The sequence below is a fragment of the Leucoraja erinacea genome, chromosome 9 (genome assembly GCF_028641065.1).
Source record: "Leucoraja erinacea ecotype New England chromosome 9, Leri_hhj_1, whole genome shotgun sequence".
Lineage (NCBI taxonomy): Eukaryota > Metazoa > Chordata > Chondrichthyes > Rajiformes > Rajidae > Leucoraja > Leucoraja erinaceus.
In genome coordinates, this window is record NC_073385.1 from 6,002,007 (window position 1) to 6,022,559 (window position 20,553).

Here is a 20,553-nt window from a genome sequence, read left to right on the forward strand (position 1 = left end):
TCTATTAATGACATGAGTATTAATCTGTGTTCAAAGCACTAACCGACATGCTTGAAAGTATGCTCATGCAGTTCAAATTGCAGAGGGGATTTGGAAATAAAAACATATTTTCACCCATTGCAAGCTTGAAACGTGGAACACACTGCTGAATGGAACGGATGGAAGCAAGTACTCTCACAGTATTTAAGGAATAGTTCAAGTTCAAGTTCACATTTATTGTCGCATGCACCAATTGGGGTACAGTGATACTTGAATTATCAAACAGCCGTACAAGTAAAAAAGAATGCAATACACAATAATTTTATCATAAACATCCACTACAGTGTAGTCAACATTCCTCACTGTGATGGAAGGCAATAGAGTTTTGTTACCTTTCTCCTTTGTTCACCCGTGGTGGTTGGGACCTCAAACCGACAGCGCTGCCTCTACCGATGGCCCGATGTTTAAGCCCTCTTGTCGGGATGATGGAGACCCTGGTGTTGAGCGGAACGGAAACACTCCACGGCACGGAGCTCCCAAGTCGGCCTTTTCTTACCGGAGACCGCAGCTTCATGGTGTTAAAGTCCACAATCCCGCGGTTGGAGCACTTCCACAACGATCCTCGGAAAAGGATTGCAGCTCTGCGATGGTAAGTCCGCGCCGCGTTTGCGGCTTGAAGTTCCAGTCCGGTCTTCAGGAAAGGCCGCACCAATCCAGTTGTTAGGATGCGGGGAGGGGATGGTGACGTGACATGGAGAAAGATAGCATCTTTCTGTGACTGAAAACGGTTTCCCACTATTTCCCCCTGTCCTCACCCCCGCCCTCCCCCCCTCAAACCCCACATAAAAACATACTGAGAAACATTAAAACATACATTTTAGACACACTAAAAACAACAAAAAAGTCAAATTAACAAACAAGCTGCTGTCGAGGCTGCCATCTTGGCACCACGTACTTAAATCACATTGTCATGGGAGGTTACTGAATAAGTACAGGAAAATGGGATTAATTTGTAGTCATAGTCATAATCCATCCAATGTCAGTGCCCTTTATGTAGCGACTATTTGCATACCTTGGGTATACAAGCAAAGAATTTCACTGTAACTTGTCAGATGTGACAATAAGGTATTCATTCAATCATTCATTCATTCAAATGTCATTGGAAACAACACAGAAAGAAAGAGGCCCTTCAGTCCACAATTACCAAGAATCCCATCAATGTAAGTACCACTTGCCCGCATTTGACCCATATCCTTCTAAACCTTCCCCATCCTGGTATAGATAGGATGCTTGATTGCCAGCATCAGCACGCTGCACCAATGGGCTTATCTCCATGCTGTGTGACTATCATGCTATGACTCAATGACTTAATAACTAAAACCTTTGCTAATGTACTCAAGGAGCTCATGGTCCCCTTTTGAAGTCCCTGGATCGTTTGCCTTTGATTCAAGTTAGATAGAAATGAGCCATCTATACCATGCTGCCTCAGAAAAGAAACCAGCATAATCAAAGATCTTCTCCATGCTTCCATCAGGCTGAATTTTTCGATTTCCAAATTTAAATTTGATTTTGCCATGTCAGCAAATGAATCAGTCATAGAGTCATCCAGAATAGAGCAGACCCTTCAGCCCAACTGACACAGGTGGGACTAGTGCAGAGGGGGACTGAGATGCCCCATCTGCACTAGTCCCACCTGCTTGCATTTGGCACAAATACTTCTCAACCTTTCCTGTCCATGTACCTGTCCAAATGCCTTTTAAATGGTTATGAGTTTATGAAATTAGTTTATTGTCACATGTGCCGAGGTACAGTGAAAAGCTTTTTTTTTGCGAGCTAATCAGTCATCGGAAAGACAATACATGATTACAATAGACCCATCTACAGTGTACAGGTGCATTATGAAGGGAATAAAGTGAAAAACTTTCAATTCAGTGAGATAAAGTTCAGTAAAGTCTGATCAAAGATAGCTCAAGGTTCTCCAATGAGATAGATAGTAGCTCAGGACTGCTCCCTAGTTGTTGGTAGGCCAGTTCAGTTGCCTGATAAAAGCTGGAAAGAATCTGTCCCTGAATCTGGAGGGATGCGTTTTCACACCTATATCTTTTGAGGGTGCTCAGGAAGAATAACATCACTCAGAGACTGCTGCTGTCCTTTTATCAGTGCTCCATTGAGAGCATACTAACATACTGTGTATGCATGTGGTACACCAGCTGCACAGCGGCTCAGAGGAAAGTGCTCCAGAGGGCCATTGACAATGCCCAGAGGATTGTCGGCTGCCCTCTCCTTACCTTGGAGGACTTACACAGTTCCCGCTGCATCAAAAAATCCCAGAGTATTATAAAGGACATTTCCCACCCCGGACACTCCCTGTTTGAACTGTTGCCGTCAGGCAGACGGTACAGATCTACAAGGACAAGGACGAACAGACTAAAAAACAGTTTTTACCCCACTGCTATAAAAGCACTAAATGTAGCCGCCAAGGAACGCAGGGGCGATACAGACTAAGGGACTGTGGTAACTGTGGAATCGACAGAAGGATGGAGGGTTGGGTGTTTATGCGTGCTATTTTCATGATATTTATTTTAGTTGTTTATCTTTTAATATTTTATCTTGTATGTATCGTTAGCTTTTAGAAATGTTTGAATGGTGCACTGACTGGCTGACATTTTTAAATTCCGTTGTACATGGTTCATGTTACAATGACAATAAAGAAACTATTCTATTCTATTCTATTCTTTTGTACAAGTACATGGATAGGAAAGGTTCACCTCCGGCAGCTCATTCCATATACCCACCTTCAAAAAGTTGCCCCTTTAAATCCTATTAAATATTTCCCTCCTCACATTAAACCTATATCCTCTAGTTCTTGATACTCCTCCTCTGGTAAAGGTTCACATCTACCATATCTATTTCTGCCTGTTAGAGGATATAGAAGGTTGAACGAGTGCATCATCGGTCTCAGGAACAGTTTCTTCCCGTCTGTTATCAGATTTCTGAATGGTCGTTCCATAAGCTAGGGTACTATCCCAATTCTTCAACCTATCTCATTGTGCACATTGGACTTTTCTCTGGAAATATTACGCTGCAATGCTAACAACTATATTCTGCCCACTGTACCTCTCTCTTTGCTCTACATTTATACTTGAGTTTGACTTGATTGTGTGCATGTATAATATTATCTGATTTGATCAAGATAATCAAACAAAAGCTCCTCACTGTACCTTGGCACACATGACAATATTAAATCTCATACCTAAAACCTATAACCATGATGTCCTTTTTGAAGAAAGACACAAAAAGCTGGAGTAATGCCCCCGTCCCACCTGGGTAAGATCTTCTACTACCTGCAACCTCCAGCAACCACCTTCAACGAGCATCGCAACTGGCTTCGACTAAAAAATTACCGATTTTTTAAACGACAACCCATTTTTAATCTCGGCCGGTTTTCAAAAAATAATCGCCGGAACATAGAAGAAGCGGAAACCACTTTCGACCATTAGGGAGACTGACAAAAACCTCCGGGAACCACACGGAAACCGCACGGGGCGCAAAGTCTCCAGAGGTTTCCGTTCAGGTTTCTGAAGTGGGACGGGGGCATAACTGAACGGGTCGGGCAGCATGTCTGGAGAAAACGAATAGGTGACATTTCGGGTTGAGACCCTTCTTCAGCCTGATGGTCAGGGGGGTAGTTTTTGAGGTGTTTCAGAGATGTGAATTGGTGAAGTCTGTGCAGTACTCGAACATTTAGATATTGTCAGTTCCTGAATAAAGTGGCAAATGTTATTAATTTCAGTAAATACTCATGAAGAGTAATGCACTGTAATTCATTAGGTTCGATGGATGTTTCATGCTTGTTTTTCCCTTGTCATATTAGGTGATTAACTAAGTAAATGAAGCTATGCCAGAGAAATCTGTCTCCGAGCTTTCTCCTCTCATTATTCTTTGATTATCAAAGACGCACGCCAAGAAAGACATCCATCTGTCATGCCTTTTCCATTTGCCTCTCTAATTACTTACAGTGGTTCAACCAAGTCATTCATTACTGATGGATTTGTGTCGGCTGAGCACATGGTAATGTCCACTTCCTGCAGTTCAATCAGGGTGTTGTTTTGAAATATGGTTCATTTACAAATAAGGTAACAATGAAAGTATAAATTAATCGAGCTGAAACCTACTGCTCTGCAGAATGTCTACGTTTTTTAAATGAATTTTGGAAACTCAATTCAAATTGCTATGGATTATTATCGTGAAAAATGGCAAACCACAGAAATGTAGATACCTTGGATATTTATTTCCTACATATGCAGCTAGTTTATAATTGGTTTGCAATCTTGACCTAGGCAATCGCACAACAATTAAATGATCATTGTTCCTTTTATGGTCAAAGGATGTTTGAGTACATTTTGTTGCTAATTAATTACTTTCAAAGTGTAGTCACTGTTCTGCATATTAATTGTTTTAAATATATGTAAAAGGCTAGAAGATAAGCTATTCTTCAAGGATTAAACATAGAAACATAGAAACATAGAAATTAGGTGCAGGAGTAGGCCATTCGGCCCTTCGAGCCTGCACCGCCATTCAATAAGATCATGGCTGATCATCCAACTCAGTATCCTGTACCTGCCTTCTCTCCATACCCCCTGATCCCTTTAGCCACAAGGGCCACATCTAACTCCCTCTTAAATATAGCCAATGAACTGGCCTCAACTACCCTCTGTGGCAGAGAGTTCCAGAGATTCACCACTCTCTCTGTGAAAAAAGTTCTTCTCATCTCGGTTTTAAAGGATTTCCCCCTTATCCTTAAACTGTGACCCTTGTCCTGGACTTCCCTACCATCGGGAACAATCTTCCTGCATCTAGCCTGTCCAACCCCTTAAGAATTTTGTAAGTTTCTATAAGATCCCCTCAATCTCCTAAATTCTGGAGAGTATAAACCAAGTCTATCCAGTCCCTCTTCATAAGACAGTCCTGACATCCCAGGAATCAGTCACACGAACCGTCTCTGCAGCACTCCCTCTATGGCAATAATGTCCTTCCTCAGATTTGGAGACCAAAACTGTACGCAATACTCCAGGTATGGTCTCACCAAGACCCTGTACAACTGCAGTAGAACCTCCCTGCTCCTATACTCAAATCCTTTTGCAATGAAAGCTAACATACCATTCGCTTTCTTTACTGCCTGCTGCACCTGCATGCCTACCTTCAATGACTCGTGTACCATGACACCCAGGTCTCGCTGCATCTCCCCCTTTCCCAATCGGCCACCATTTGGGATTATTCTGGGACTATGGGAGACATGTCTTTAGAGGAGGACCATGACATATTTTACAGGCTATTTTACGCACCAGGAGGAGATTTTGTTTGAAACACCTTTGAGTTTTTCACTTGCTGCCTTATTTATTCCAATCATTGTTCTTAGATAGATGTATAATAGATATATAGATGTATATATCTCTTTATACCTCAATCTTGCTGTCTATCCTATCTATCTCTTTCATCATTTTATATACTTCCATAAGGTACCTTCTTAACCTCTGACCTTTCAGAAAAAAACAATCCACATTTGTCCAAACTCTCCTTACATTTATTACTTTCTAATTCAAGCAGCATTCAAGTAAACCTCTTCTGCACCCTCTCCAAAGCTTCCACATCCTTATTGCAATGGAAACTGCACACGAAACTCCAACTGCAGCCTAATTTCAGTTGAATAACCTTGCGTCTGTTCTGATGAAAAGTGATCAACCTGAGATGTAAATTGCTTTTCGTTCCACAGATACTACCTGACTTGCTGTGTGTTTTCAACATTTTCTGTTTGTATTGTAGATTTTTTGCATGCCTCGAAAGTATATTGTATTGTACAAGACGGCCAGAAATGATTCCAATGCAGAAAGTTAATATCATTCGCAAGGAATAGGTGTGATGATGAAAAAAGTGAATTCTCGTTTTCTACATGCTTGTATGTCTCAGATGTTTAATTACAAACAGGACCCTTGACAAAGATCACTGCTTGAAAGCGAACAAAAATCCAACAACAGATTGAGGGATATGGACCAAATGCAGGCAGGTGGGACTGGTGTTGATGTAGCATTTTGGTTGGCATGGGCAAGTTGGGCCAGAGGCCTGTTTCCGTGCTGTATGACTCTATGGCTTATTTTTTACTCCTTATCTTGCACCCTTTTATCTCCTTTTCATCTCCAGCCTTTGTCCACCCATCTGCCATTCAAAGCCCTCCCTTCACCTGTATCCACCTATCACTTGCCAGACTTGGTCCCACCACCACCTCATTTCCAGCCTCCTACACCCTACCACAGTCAGAATGAAGAAGGATCCTGACCCAAAAGGTCACCTAGCCATGTCTTCCAGAGATGCAGCTGGCCTGCTGAGTCATTCCAGCAGTTTGTGTTCTAAGTTCATGACAATTATTTTTCGCCAGAATATCTCTTTCCAAGGAAATGACATAACTTGCTTAACGTTTTCTGCTTTCATTTCACATTTCCAGCATCTAGAGTAACTGCAGATGCTGGTTTACACCAAAGAGAGACCCAAGAAGCTGCAGTAACTCAACGGATCAAGCCGCTTTACTGGAGAAAGGGAATAGGTGATGTTTCTGGACTCGACCTATAGTTTTATAGAATTCTACAGTAATAGAATCACGAGAATCAGATGATTGCAAAAATGCAAACATTATCCCACTGTACAAGAAGGGAGCAAAGCAGAAGTGTGGAAACTATAGGCCAGCATATTACTCTGGATATTACTCTGGATATTACTCTGGATAGACACAAAAAGCTGGAGTAAATCAACGGGTCAGGCAGCATCTCTGGAGAAGATCATCTTTCCCTAGAGATGCTGCCTGACCCGATGAGTTACTCCAGCTTTTTGCGTCTATCTAGAGTAATGTATTGAATTTAATGCTCACCCAGAATGTTAGATCTTTCCAACCAAGGCGATCAGATACAATGTTCCTACAATAGATTGCAGTGCAAAGAAAAATAAGAGCAGCCACGTACCTCTGAAAGAGAACACCATGAGATGGTTCTCAGTGTGGACCTCCTAGTTCTTCTTTTGATGCTCCATTTCCTGCCAGCTCGAACTCCCTGCTGGGCAAACATGACAGTTGCAGTATTTTCTTGCTTAAAAAGCACAGATCAATTGGCTGACTCCAAGGATTTGCAGAAAAAAACACACCGGCTTCCTTTGGCTTTGCAACCTAGCAAGGAAGAGAGGAGGAAAAGAAAAGTCAGAAAGCTTTACTCAGTTTAATTTCTGCTCCTTGTCGCTGTTCAGCCTGGCTCCTTCTTTGTGAAATGGAATGGAACCAGACATCAATTTGTTCTTTTGGCTCAGGTCTCGCGTGGTACATGGCTCTCGTTCATTTATTGTGCAGCAGTGCCAGTTGATAGTATGTAGCTTGATTGTTTCGGGGTGGCACGGTGGCGCAGCGGTAGAGTTGCTGCCTTACAGCGTCAGAGACCCGGGTTCGATCCTGACCACGGGTGCTGTCTGTACGGAGTTTGTACGTTCCCCCTTCGCCCCGTGTGGGTTTTCCCCAGGTGCTGCGGTTTCTTCCCACACTCCAAAGACGTATAGGTTTGTAGGTTAATTGGCTTTGGTAAATGGTAAATTGTCGCTAGTATATGAAGAATCAATCAATCAACCTTTATTGTCATCTTGCAAAGCAACAGTTGCACAGTGCAAAATGAGAAGATGTTTCCCAGGGAATACTGGAGCATCGCACATGAAACTTAAAACATTTCACACATAATAACAATAGAAACAATCCAGTCCCTGATGAAACAGTATAAATAGTTAAAAGCAGGTAAAACAGCAACATTAAAATACAGTAAAAACAGTCATTAAAATGTCCAGGGCAGCTGGTTTGAGTGGTCAGTGCCAGAGTTATTAAAATGCCAGTGCAAAGCCGCAGAATCAGGTGGAGTGACTGTTTAGCAGCCTCACAGCCTGTGGCAGGAAGCTGTTTAGCAGACTGGTAGTCCGGGCTTTGATGCTACGGTATCTCTTGCCTGATGGCAGGAGATCCAGGTGTGTGTGGAGGGGGAATATTGTTAGTGTGTGGGGATCGCTGGTCGGCATGGACTCGGTGGGCCAAAGTCCCTGTTTCCATGCTCTACCTCTTAACTAATTCAACAAAAGCTAAACTTCACACTGTTAAACTGCAGTAGTGCAGGCAGCAATGGTAGAATTTCTTAATTTAGGATATGGAATAATTAATGCTTCAAAGAAAAAGAGAATGGGTTTGTTCAGCATTGGGATAAATTCTTGAGGTCTGGATTAACCCGTTGCAGAATAGTCTCAGAGGAAGACATGGCCCAATTTCAATTATTAAATCATATTAATACAGAAGATAGGAAAAGTGGCATTTCCATAGGACCCTTCACGCGTCAGGTTATTTCATTTGCTCAGGAAATTAAATTTAACAGCTTTTGGAGTAGAACGTTAACCTCACATCCATATATATTCACACACGCTCCCTGTACAAGGTGGATGATTATTGGAGATGGTGCCCTGTGTCCCTGCTGCGTCACTGCTCCCTCTACCACATGCTTCTTCTCTGTAAATAACATGTTTCAACCTTCAATTAAAGTGTCCAGCTTCCTCTCAGCATCGAGTTCTCGTCTTGTCATTCATTCTCTGCGCTGCACATTTACGTGACATTTTACCAAGCTGGAAAGAAGTCATTTCATGCTACAACCTATTCATCAGCCTGTTCTGCTCCAGGAGTGGCAGCTGCTTAATATCATTCGGACTGGTAAGGGATTCACATCAGAAAGACAATTGTAAATCTCCCCGCTGCTCTGCTATTTTTCAACTTAATCTCCGATATGTCCATCTTAAATGTCCTTTTTTCATGAAACAAAGTTTCCCTCCTATTGTAGATGACTGAGCCCGCTCTCACATTTCCTCTGTCTCTCACCCCTCCTCCCACCAGGCAGAACATAGATAGATTGTGCAGAAAGGAACTGCAGATGTTGGTGTATATACCGAAGATAGGCACAACGTGCTGGAGTAACTCAACAGGTCAGGCAGCGTCTCTGGAGATAAAGGATGAGTAACATTTCGGGTTGGGACCCTTCTTCTGACTGAAAGTATAGAGGAGGGAATTTGAGGTAAGAAAAGCCAGAAGGAGACCTCCACTGTCAGAGTGAGGCCACAAGCAAATTGGAGGAATGGCACCTCATATTTCACTTGGATAGATTGCAACCTAGCGGTATGTACGTTGATTTCTTGAATTCCAAGTAACCCTTGCATTCCCACCCGACACCCCTCCCCCATCCTGGTCATCCTCCTAGTTCCACTATCCGCATCCTTGCATCCCTATGTTATTACCACTTCCCCAGCCAACAATGGGCCATTGTGAGCTCCACCCTTCCTTGGTCATATGCTGTTTTTTTTCTGGCCTTTTCTTACCTCCAGTTTCCTCCCTTATCCTTTCAATCTGAAGAAGGGTCCCACAAGAAAGGTCACCCATCCTTTCTCGCCAGAGATACTGCCTGACCTGCTGAGTTACTCCAGCAATTTGTGTCCATCTTCAGAACATAGATAGTGTTCCCCTGGATCCCACCTGTAACCCGACGAGATGTTGCATCCAGCACATCGTCCCCCCCCCCTCCCAGCAGCAACAAGATCCTGTCACCAACCACATCATCTCCTCCCCACCCTTATGCACCTTCTGCTTTGACCCTTCACTCTGTGACTTCCTGGTGTACTCTTCCCCACCCCACCCAAACCTTCCTGACTGCTGGGCCACATTCCCCAAGTGGAGGCTAGGCGAGTGACTTCCTGGGCACGTGTGCTCAGTCTGCAATGCCCATCCTGAGCTCCCAGTTGCACCCCATTTCAATTCAAGCTTCCCATTCTCACGCTGACCTGCCAATCCTTTGTCATCTCCATTGCCAGATGCAGGCCCAGCACAAACTGGAGCAGCAGTTTGAGTTTAGTTCACTGTCACGCGTACCGAGGGAGAGTGAAAAACCTTTGCTGCATGCTAACCAGGCAGCAGAAAGACAATAGGTAGTTGATTACAGTTGATCCAACCGCAGAGTACAGTTACATGATAAAGGGCATAACATGAATGACGTTTAGTGCAAGATTAAGCCAGTATGTCCAATCAAAGATAGTCCACGGGTCTCCAATGAGGTAGATAGAAGCTCAGGACTGCTCTCTAGTTGTTGGTGGGATGGTAGTGTGAGAATACCTCATAATCCGCTTGGATTGAAATAAAGAAACATAGAAAATAGCAGGAGTAGGCCATTCAGCCATTCAATATGATCATGGCTGATCATCCAACTCAGTATCCCGTACCTGCCTTCTCTCCATACCCTCTGATCCCCTTGGCCACAAGGGCCACATCTAACTCCCTCTTAAATATAGCCAATGAACAGTACACGGCATCAGTACCCCAAAGAGTAGGAGTATTCAATGCTTTCTCCCCTCCATATCCCTTGATTCCGTTAGCCCTAAGAGCTACTTTATATCCAACTCTCTTGAATATATCCAGTGAATTGGCCTCCACTGCCTTCTGTGGCAGAGAATTCTACAGATTCACAACTCTCTGGGTGAATTTTTTTTTCCTCATCTCAGTTCTAAATGGCCTACCCCTTATTCTTAAACTTGTGCCCCTGGTTCTGGACTCCCCCAATATTGGGATCATTTTTCCTGCATCTAGCCTGTCCAATCCCTTCAGAACTTTATATGGTCTACCACCCATTGGTATGAGCATTGAATTTTCCAATAAGAAGTGGATATTGAAGAATAAATCCTTCCATTGCATACCCCTCAGCTCTCCTGCAATCCCCCCCCAAGTCCTCTCACTTCTTTTGGTCCTCTTTCTCATACCCCCCTACTCCTGCCCCCCATCACCCTTTTTTATTCCTGTTCTATTCCTGTTTCCATCCACCTACTTCACATTCATTTAAGAACAATAACCTTTCGCTCAAAAGTGAATTTTGTTGGTGGTCCACTGTGAATTCAACGTGTACCAGAGATGAAGAAGATAAACGTTTAGACTTAGTTTAGTTTAGTTTAGTTTAGTTTAGATTAGTTTAGTTTAGTTTAGTTTAGTTTAGTTTAGTTTAGTCGAGTTTAGTTTAGAGATACAGCGCGGAAACGTGCCCTTTGGCCCACAGAGTCTGCGCCGACCAGTGATCCCCATACATTAACACTAGCCAACACACACCAGGGACAATTTATATTTATACCAAACCAATTAACCTACCAACCTGTCTGAAGAAGGGTTTCGGCCCGAAACGTCGCCTATTTCCTTCGCCCCATAGATGCTGCTGCACCCGCTGAGTTTCTCCAGCATTTTTGTGTACCTTCGATCTTCCAGCATCTGCAGTTCCTTCATGAACAACCTACCAACCTGTATGTCTTTGGAGTGTGGGAGGAAAATGTAGATCTCGGAGAAAACCCACGTGATCATGGGGAGAGCATACAAACTGCGAACAGACTGCACCCTTAGTCGGGATCGAACTCCCTTAATTCAACAGGTCAGGCAGCATCTGTGGAGGGAAAGGATATGCAACATTTTGAATCAGGACCTTTCCTCAGACTGATGTTTAGATTGCTAATTGCGCCTTCTGATTTGTTAATGCACTGCTCAACTGGCAACCTAATCAAAATCTATGCTTTGCTAAATGACTGAAACAAAAAAGGCTTTCAATCAATGTGATCTGTGCGTTGTTGGAAACCAAAGGGATCAGAGAATGTGGCAATTGAATGAGATTGTAACTAAAGTGCAGAGGCTGCCTTGATTTAATTCAATGGTGGAGAAACCTCACAGCGTTAACTAGCCATTCCCTGCATTCATTTCTTCTACTTTTCTTTGAAGATCATCTGGTTCTGAATACCATTGAAGGTCATTGTGACATAAAACGATGAAGAAATATTCATTCTAAGGTAAAGGTTGATCTGTGGCCAATTAAGAGATTCACTTGATTTAAACTCTGACTGACAGGGATAGTAAAACTGAATTGCAAGATCTTCACAAATTATGAAAGAAAATGTACAGGCTTGTATATTGTACCTGAGAGTCTTAATGGTACAGAGAGCTTTTCCATAATTCCCATTTTCATATTCCCTAAATCAGTATCAGTAACTATAAATCACAATTTGCAGATGCTGAGAATCTGAAATAAAATCAGTAGAAAGGCTGGTAGCTCTCATTATGCAGCGTTTAACATAGAACAGTATAGCAAAGGAACAGGCCCTTTAGCCCACAAAGTCTGTGCAGAATTTAATACCACCAGGGTAAACTAAACTTATCATTTTAGTTTAGTTTAGTGATACAGCGTGGAAACAGGCCCACCGACACCCCACATTGACCAGCCATCATCCCGTACACTAACACTATCCCACTAGGGATAATTTACAATTTAATAATAATAATAATAAAATAATTTTATTTATATAGCAAATTTTCAGTCAAATTGCATTGACCCCAAAGTGCTTCACATAATTACATTACATTACACACAGGCAAAGGTGGGTGAAGTGTCTTGCCCCAAGGACACAACGACAGTATGCACTCCAAGCGGGATTCGAACCGGCTACCTTCCGGTCGCCAGCCGAACACTTAGCCCATTGTGCCACCTGTCGTCTAATGAAGCCAATGAACCAGCAAACCCTACGTCTTTGGAGTGTGAGAGGAAACTGGAGCACCCGGAGAAAACCCGCGTGGTCACAGGGAGAACGCACAAGCTCCGTGCGGACAGCACCTCCGGTCAGGGTGTCTCTGGGGTGTAGAACGGTAACTCCACCGCTGCGCCACTGTGCCGCCTCATGGTGGAACTTGGCACAGAATTTGCACCTAGACAGGTTCCCTGATCACAGTTGAATTCAGATCATCTATTTTAGATCATTGTTGAAGGATTAGTATTAGTTAAGAGATTATGATGTCTCTCCTTCGTTGGATATCATTTTGAGATTGTCTCTATCCACCTGGAATGTATGGTCAAAACTTAGGTTAAATCCAAAGAACAGCGATTACCATAATGCGGTACTCCCCCTTACTGCACTGAAGCAAGAGTCCAAATTGTGAGCCCGTGTGTCTGGGGCAGAGATTACATCAAGAGTGCTTTACTGTCATATGTACCAGAACAGGACAATTAAATTCTTACACAACACCACAATAGGATTGTGAACACAGTAGATGAATAATATCAATCGATGATATAACAAACAAATGTTAAAAAAAGTTCAAAAACAAAAAACAATATATTAACAAAGCAAAACAAACGACAAAGTTCCCAGTGCAACCAAGACAGTTCACAGTTCAGAGATTATCTGGAGTTCATGGTGCTAATAGTTTGATGGTCGCTGGGACGAAGCTGTTCCTGAACCTGGACATTACAGTTTTCAGACTCCTATACCTTCTTTCAGATGGCAGGGGTGAAATGAGAGTGTAATCGGGGTGGTGTTGATCTTGATGATGCTAGCTGCCTTTTTGAGACAACGCCTCCTGTAGATCCCTTCGATGGTGAGAACGGTGGCAGCGATGGACTGAGCAGTGGCCACCACTCTCCTTTGTTCCTGGATGATTGAGTTGCCGAAGCAGGTTGTGATGCATCCAGTCAATACCGTAGCCAGTCACTCTACCGTACATCTGTAGAAGTTCAAGAGAGTATTCGTCGATGACACAGTTTCCTCAATCTTCTCATTTCACTGTACCTCAGTTGGTTAAGTGACAATAAATGCAAACTTGAACTTGAACTTGAAGTAGAGGCATTGATGGGGTTTATTTACGAGGATGGGCAGAAAAAGGAAAGGGAAAGTAAAATCAGCAACCCCCCCCTCACTTGAACTATTTTCAGTGCTCTGCCCAAGAGTCACATTTGTTTCTTTGCAGTTTGTCCCATTCTGAACAACTTTTAGGCACCTCGTTTCAACAAAGTGTCCAAACCAAACAGGATTAAAAGTTTCAATAAATGGGAGTGAGAAACAAAATACCCCACAACCATAAATCTCTTGACGAATGCTGGTGATATGTTGTCCATCGGGACTATATCAGGAAATAGAAGGTCAACTGCTAACCTTTTTAATCATAGGAGCTGGCTGTATCCCTCAAAGACTAATGGCGGCATTAATCACATCGGGATCAATTGTTCCCTAATTTGCTTTAATTCTTTCATACTTTGAATTTTGCAGCATTTCCTTTTTAGTTTGCGCCTGTAATTTAGGAGACTTTTCACAAGATGAGGCGATTCACAGTTCTATTCTCAAACAGTTTGATAAAACTAGAATGTGGATCTTTGATATACATTTTCTCTCTTATTGTAATTTTAAATGGATTAATGCTCTGCTAAAATAGCAGACAGAGAAATGCCAGGGGTCATGGAGAGAGGGCAGGAGAATGAGCTTAGAGGGGAGAGATTGATCAGCCATGATTTAATGGTGTAGTAGACTTGATGAGTCAAAATGACCTAATTCTGCTCCCATCCCTTATGACCTTATGACAAATAATGTCAAGAAATCAACATTGCATCTCATCTGTGCTAACCTGGGGTGGCACGGTGGCACAGCGGTAGAGTTGCTGCCTTACAGCGCCAGAGACCCAGGTTCAGTCCTGACTATGGGTGCTACATGCACAGTTTGTGCATTCTCCCCGTGACTGCATGGAAGTTCCCTGGGTGCTCTGGTTTCCTCCCACATTCCAAAGACGTACGGGCTGGTAGGTGGTAGGAAGGAACTGCAGATGCTGGATTAAACCGAAGATAGACACAAAAAGCTGGAGTAACTCAGCAGGACAGGCAGCATCTCTGGAGAGAAGGAATAAGTGACATTTTGTGTCTGAAGAAGGATCTCAACCCGATGCGTCACCCACTCCTTCTCTCCAGAGATGCTGCCTATCCCGTTAAGTTACTCTCAGTGTCTATCCACAGGTAAATTGGTTAATTGGCTTTGGTAAAGATTGTAAATTATCCCCAGTGTGTGCGATTGTACTATGATCGTTGGTTGGGGCGGACTTGGTGGACCGAAGGGCCTGTTTATGCACTGTATTTTCTAAACTAAACTAAACTAAACTAAACTAAACTAAACTAAACTAAACTAAACTAAACTAAACTAAACTAAACTAAACTGAACCTCACACAATACACATATCAGTCCCAATATTCAAAAGATGGCATCTGCAAAACCAGGTGTGTAACAGATTTGGGATTCTCCACAGTTTAAAATTTGGACAATGTACAGATAAAGATTGAAATGAATAAATAATTAGTTTATGTTTGTGATTATCAAATATTCCTGTTCTCCAATGGTAAGATACAGTTGGGCGTTACGTTTTGGCTTGATTCTAACTGCAGTAGCTCGAATTGCTCACTATTGTAAACAAAATCGGTGATGCTGGTGAGCCAAAGAGAAGCCAGAGTACTAGAAAGGTGCTGGGGCCGCTACTCTTCACGTTGAATATTAATTGGATGAAGGGATTGAAGGCAATGCGGCAAAGTTTGCAGATGAAACAAAATTGGGTGGAGGGGCAGGTAATGTGGAGAAAACAGGGACTCTACAGAAGGAGTCGGAGAGGTTGGGAGAGTGAACAGAGAAGTTGCAGGTGGAATATAATGTAGCAAAGTGTGGAGTCATGCATTTTTGTAGTAGGATTAAAGACTATTTTCTAAATAGGGAGAGAATCCTGAAATCGGAGGTGCAATGGGTGTTGGGAGTGCAGGTGCTATTTACAAAAATGGCTGGTGAATCTGTGGAATTTATTGCCACAGAAGGCTGTGGAGGCCAAGTCAATGGATATTTTTAAGGCAGAGTTAGATAAATTCTTGCCAGGGGTTATGGGGAGAAGGCAGGAGAATGGGGTTGAGAGGGGAAAATAGATCAGCCATGATCGAATGGTGGGATAGACTTGATGGGCTAAATGGCCTAATTCTGATCCTCTCACTTATGAACATTGCTACTCAATATTGTCAAAATGTTCGTGATGGTAGAGAGCATCTCTGATATTCACAAATATTAAAGCACATCCGAACGCCATTAAAGATTAATAATGCTATAAAACTATTTAAAGACTGTTAATTTTGTTTTTAAAATAGATTAAATTAACACTTAAAAATACATAAATAAAACATTTAAATAACTGATTTAATTCAAAGACTGTAAACTCTCTCATTTACGCTATCGCAGGTCTTCCCCTCTGTCAACATTAACTGTACTCGCTGGAGTTTAGAAGAATTTAGAAGAATGAGGGAGGGCCTCATTGAAGCTAGATGCTGGAAAAATGTTCCCAATGTTGGGCGAGTCCAGAACCAGGGGCCACAGTCTCAGAATAAAGGGGAGGTCATTTAAGATTGAGGTGAGAAACAACTTTTTCACCCAGAGAGTTGTGAATTTATGGAATTCCCTGCCACAGAGGGCAGTGGAGGCCAAGTCGCTGGATGGATTTAAGAGAGTTAGATAGAGCTCTAGGGGCTGGCGAAATCAAGGGATATGGGGAGAAGGCAGGCACGGGTTATTGATAGGGGACTATCAGCCATGATCACAATGAATGGAGGTGCTGGCTTGAAGGGCCGAATGGCCTCCTCCTGCACCTATTTTCTATGTTTCCATGTTTCTATGTACAGAATAGTGAAAGGCTTGGATAGAGTGGATGTGGAGAGGATGTTTCCACTAGTGAGAGAATCTAGAACTAGAGGTCATAGCCTCAGAATTAAAGGACGTTCTTTTAGGAAGGTGAATGAGGAGGAATATTTTTAGTCAGAGGGTGGTGAATCTGTGGAATTCTTTACCACAGAAGGCTATGGAGGCCGAGTCAGTGGATATTTTTAAGGCAGAGATAGATAGATTCTTGTTTAGTACCTCTGTCAGAGGTTATGGGGAGAAGGCAGGGGAATGGGGTTAGAAGGGAGAGATAGATCAGCCGCGATTGAATGGCCGAATGGCTTAATTCTGCTCCCTTCACTTATGACCTTATGACCTCACGACCTTACCTAGCTCTACTCATAGTCTGAGACTTCTGCATTCCTGCACACATTGCCAAGCTTTCTGGCAGTTATTGGAGGTAACTCGTGCATTTTCAGATAAAACTCTCAGCGTTTCTTCGTAGAACTAAAGCCAATAATTATTACACAAAGGGCCATTATTACTTCAATGCAAATATCGACAAACATCAATGTAACAGAAGTAACTGGTTCACATCAATCACCTTGACATCTACAGTCCACAATATACACCTCTAATGCCAAATAAAATCAGGACCAAAAATGTCCCAGCATTGTAACAGTATAGAATTCAACAAATGTGATTCTGAACCCATGAATCTCATTCCATGCTTCAAATTGCAGCACTGAACTATGAGATTTGTTTTGGTGCCATATTTTATAGACGCTGGTTATCTTGGTGGGAGCTGACAGATTATGCACCCTGCACCATTAATCTCTCCCTGACACTTATTATTTAACTGGTATCTTAGTCAAACGTTGAAGAATTCACACTAAGCTTGCCTTAAGACGATATCAGTGTTGTTCCAATGCCACTTTTGGGGGTAAGGCTAAGAAGGTGATCAGAATAACATTATTTTTGTCTTCTCTTTTTTGCTTATTTTTAGTGAACAACTCCTGTGTTAAGTATTTTTTACCAGCAAGAGTTGCTTCGAAACAAATCATGTTTTTGTACCTGTATTTGACATTAATTGCGTGTGTCAATGAAACCTCTACTGTTTGGGTGAAATCCAGGGGTTGGTTTTAGGAAAGTAAATGGAAAATATAAAATCACAGTTCTGCACAGTTTAAATTCTTGTTGAGTGATTGCAGTGGATGATGTGGGGAGCACAGGTTTGTTAAATTGGCTCTTTTTCAGTCAATGAGATCATCAACAATTATTTTTTTAAATGATCGAGATTTGTCAGTATTGGAGATTTTTTTGCTTATGAATTAACTTTTCGCAAACTAAAAGAGATATTTGGAAATCAACTATTTTTCCAGGGTGCACCGGTTTCTTCCCACACTCCAAAAACATACAGGCTTGTAGGTTAATTGGCTTTGGTACGAATTGTAAATTGTCCCGAGTGTGTAGGATAGTGTAAGTGTACGGAGTGATCGCTGGTCATCGCAGACTTGTTAGCAGTGTGCCTAATAATTATTCTTTAACCAATATCTCCAGTTGATGATTGAGCTATTAGTGTATTGTTAACTCAATGAGATTGTTATGTCGATGGAGGGTGTCACATTTACCACAATGTAATATTGAAAACTGGGAAGCGCTTCATTAGCAAGAATGCACTGGCTCACATGGGAATCTGTAAAAGGCCCAAAACTGAGAATATACCATAAACAGCTTTGCAAAACTCCAAACGAAATGTGCTGTGTGTAGCTCCCAAGCAGTACACGAGGCCCGAGATCGTGGTTAAATACGGGGTCTATTTTCGGCTCCAACCAACCCGTGAGAACTGAGCCAAAAACGAGGAAACAAACAAAAATAAAAGTGCAGTTTACAAAATACTTGCATGTACGTCCATACAGCAACACAACACCACACTAACCAAGCAAATAAACAACATCCCTCGTCCACTGCTTACTACTTAAGAGGTATTTCTTGGTTTCTTCTTAGTCATGGCTTCTGTCTTTCTTTATGATCTTGATTATTTAACATTTAACTTATTTTGGCGGTGCATCTATCCCCTTTGTGTTGCTTCCTTTTTATTTGCTGCCCTCCAAGGTGCGCCAACAACCGTGCCACCCGGAAACTGTCGGCAATTTAGTTCTGCCCTTAGGAACGCCACTAGTACAGGTAGGAACCAAAAACCGTGAGGTTCAGAATTTAACTAACTGCTGATGTGGGGCAGTTACACTGTGGATCTGAAAGTCAGTTTAGGATGGAGTAGAACAATGTTCTGACTATTTCTCGGAGAATCTTAATGACAAAAAAATACACAAAATTCTGGAGGAACTCAGCAGGTCAGGCAGCATCTCTGGAGAAAATAAATAGGTTGACGTTTCATCTCAGAACCTTTCTTCAGTCTTTTTCTCCAGAGTGCTCGGTGGCGTAGTGGTAGAGCTACTGCTTTACAGCGCGAGATACCTGGGTTCGATTCTGACTACGGGTGCTGTCTGTACGGAGTTTGTACGTTCTCCCCGTGACCTGCGTGGGTTTTCTCCGAGGTCTTCGGTTTCCTCACACACTTCAAAAACATACAGGTTTGTAGGTTAATTGGCTTGGTATTTAAATGTAAATTTTCCGTCGTGTGCATGATAATATTGATATGCAGGGATCGCTGGTCGGTGCTGGCTCGGTGGGTTGAAGGGCCTGTTTCTGCAGTGAACTCTAAATAAACTAAACTAAACTAAAATTGCTGCCTGTCCTGCTGAGCTACTCTGGCATTTGTGTCCGTCTATCTTCCGTGCAAAACAGCATCTGCAGTTTTATTCCTACACACAGTATCTTAATAACCATTAGGAAACACAGTTCCTGATATCGCTGTGGGATTTGCGATGCCTCAGTACCTTTTTGCTGAAGTAAATCTGACCAATTGATGTCAACAGACATGCAACATTTGAAGTTCATCTTCAGTTTGATTTCCAAACTCACTGTGCTGATAGATGGCAATTCCAGCCAACAACCAAACATGAATAATTCTGTTTCTAAGGACATGGTATTTAAGCAATCGAACTGTGTTTCTGAAGCTCACAGAACTGTCTGAGCTGCTGCAAATTCAACAGCAGCCTCATGTAGACTTGGATAGCTTTGCGCCGACCTGTTTTCAGGGTCATTCCATGCCGTTGATGTCTTGTTGAGAGAGTCAACATTAGGACGCGTACAGTCACAATCATAGAGTGATACAGTGTGGTAACAGGCCCTTGGGCCTAATCATGCCCACACTGACCAAAATATCCCAATTAAATTAGTCCCACCTGCTCGCGTTCAGCCGACATCCCTTAAAACCAATCCTATCCATGTGCCTGTCTAACTTTTGTATAAAGGTTGGGATAGTCCATGCCTCAACCACCTCCTCTGGCAGCTTGTTTTGCAGCACGGTGGCGCAGCGGTAGATTTGCTGCTTTACAGCGAATGCAGCGCTGGAGATCTAGATTTGATCCTGACTACGGGTGCTATCCGTATGGAGTTTGTACGTTCTACCCATGTCCTGCGTGGGTTTTCTCCGAGATGTTCGGTTTCCTCCCACACTCCAAAGGCGTACAGGTATGTAGGTTAATTGGCTTGGTAAATGTAAAAATTGTCCCTAGTGTGTATAGGATAGTGTTAGTGTGTGGGAAACACTGGTCGGCATGGACCGGGAGAGCCGAAAAGGGCTGCTTCTGCTGTAAACTGTAAACTAAACTAAACTAAACTAAACTAAACTAAACCCACCACAATTTGTTTGAAAAAGTTATCCCTCAGATTCCTATTAAATCTTTTCCCCTTCGCCTTAAACCTATGAATGCTGAGGAATTGCAGTTTCCACACATTCAAACATCCTATTTGATCCAATGTCTGCCAATGCATGCGATTCTCAGGCAGAGTGACCTAGTAGCACCCCTTTCCCCAACTGTGCTCTGTAATCATCAGTGGTGTGCTGTTCAAATATCAAACAGAACCAAGGCTGCCTAACTC

The 20,553-nt window shown here is 42.6% G+C and overlaps 1 long non-coding RNA gene across 1 annotated transcript in view; it reads right to left on the reverse strand.

Annotated features, from left to right (window-relative positions):
- LOC129699979 (uncharacterized) overlaps nucleotides 1–20,217 on the reverse strand; it is a 69,699-nt gene extending 49,482 nt beyond the window's left edge. Inside the window, exons 1-2 of the long non-coding RNA XR_008723973.1 lie at nucleotides 18,521–20,217; nucleotides 6,990–7,189 (exon numbers count right to left, since the gene is read on the reverse strand). This is a non-coding gene — a long non-coding RNA (uncharacterized LOC129699979). The remainder of the gene's footprint in view (nucleotides 1–6,989; nucleotides 7,190–18,520) is intronic.
- Between the last annotated feature and the right edge of the window lie 336 nt (nucleotides 20,218–20,553).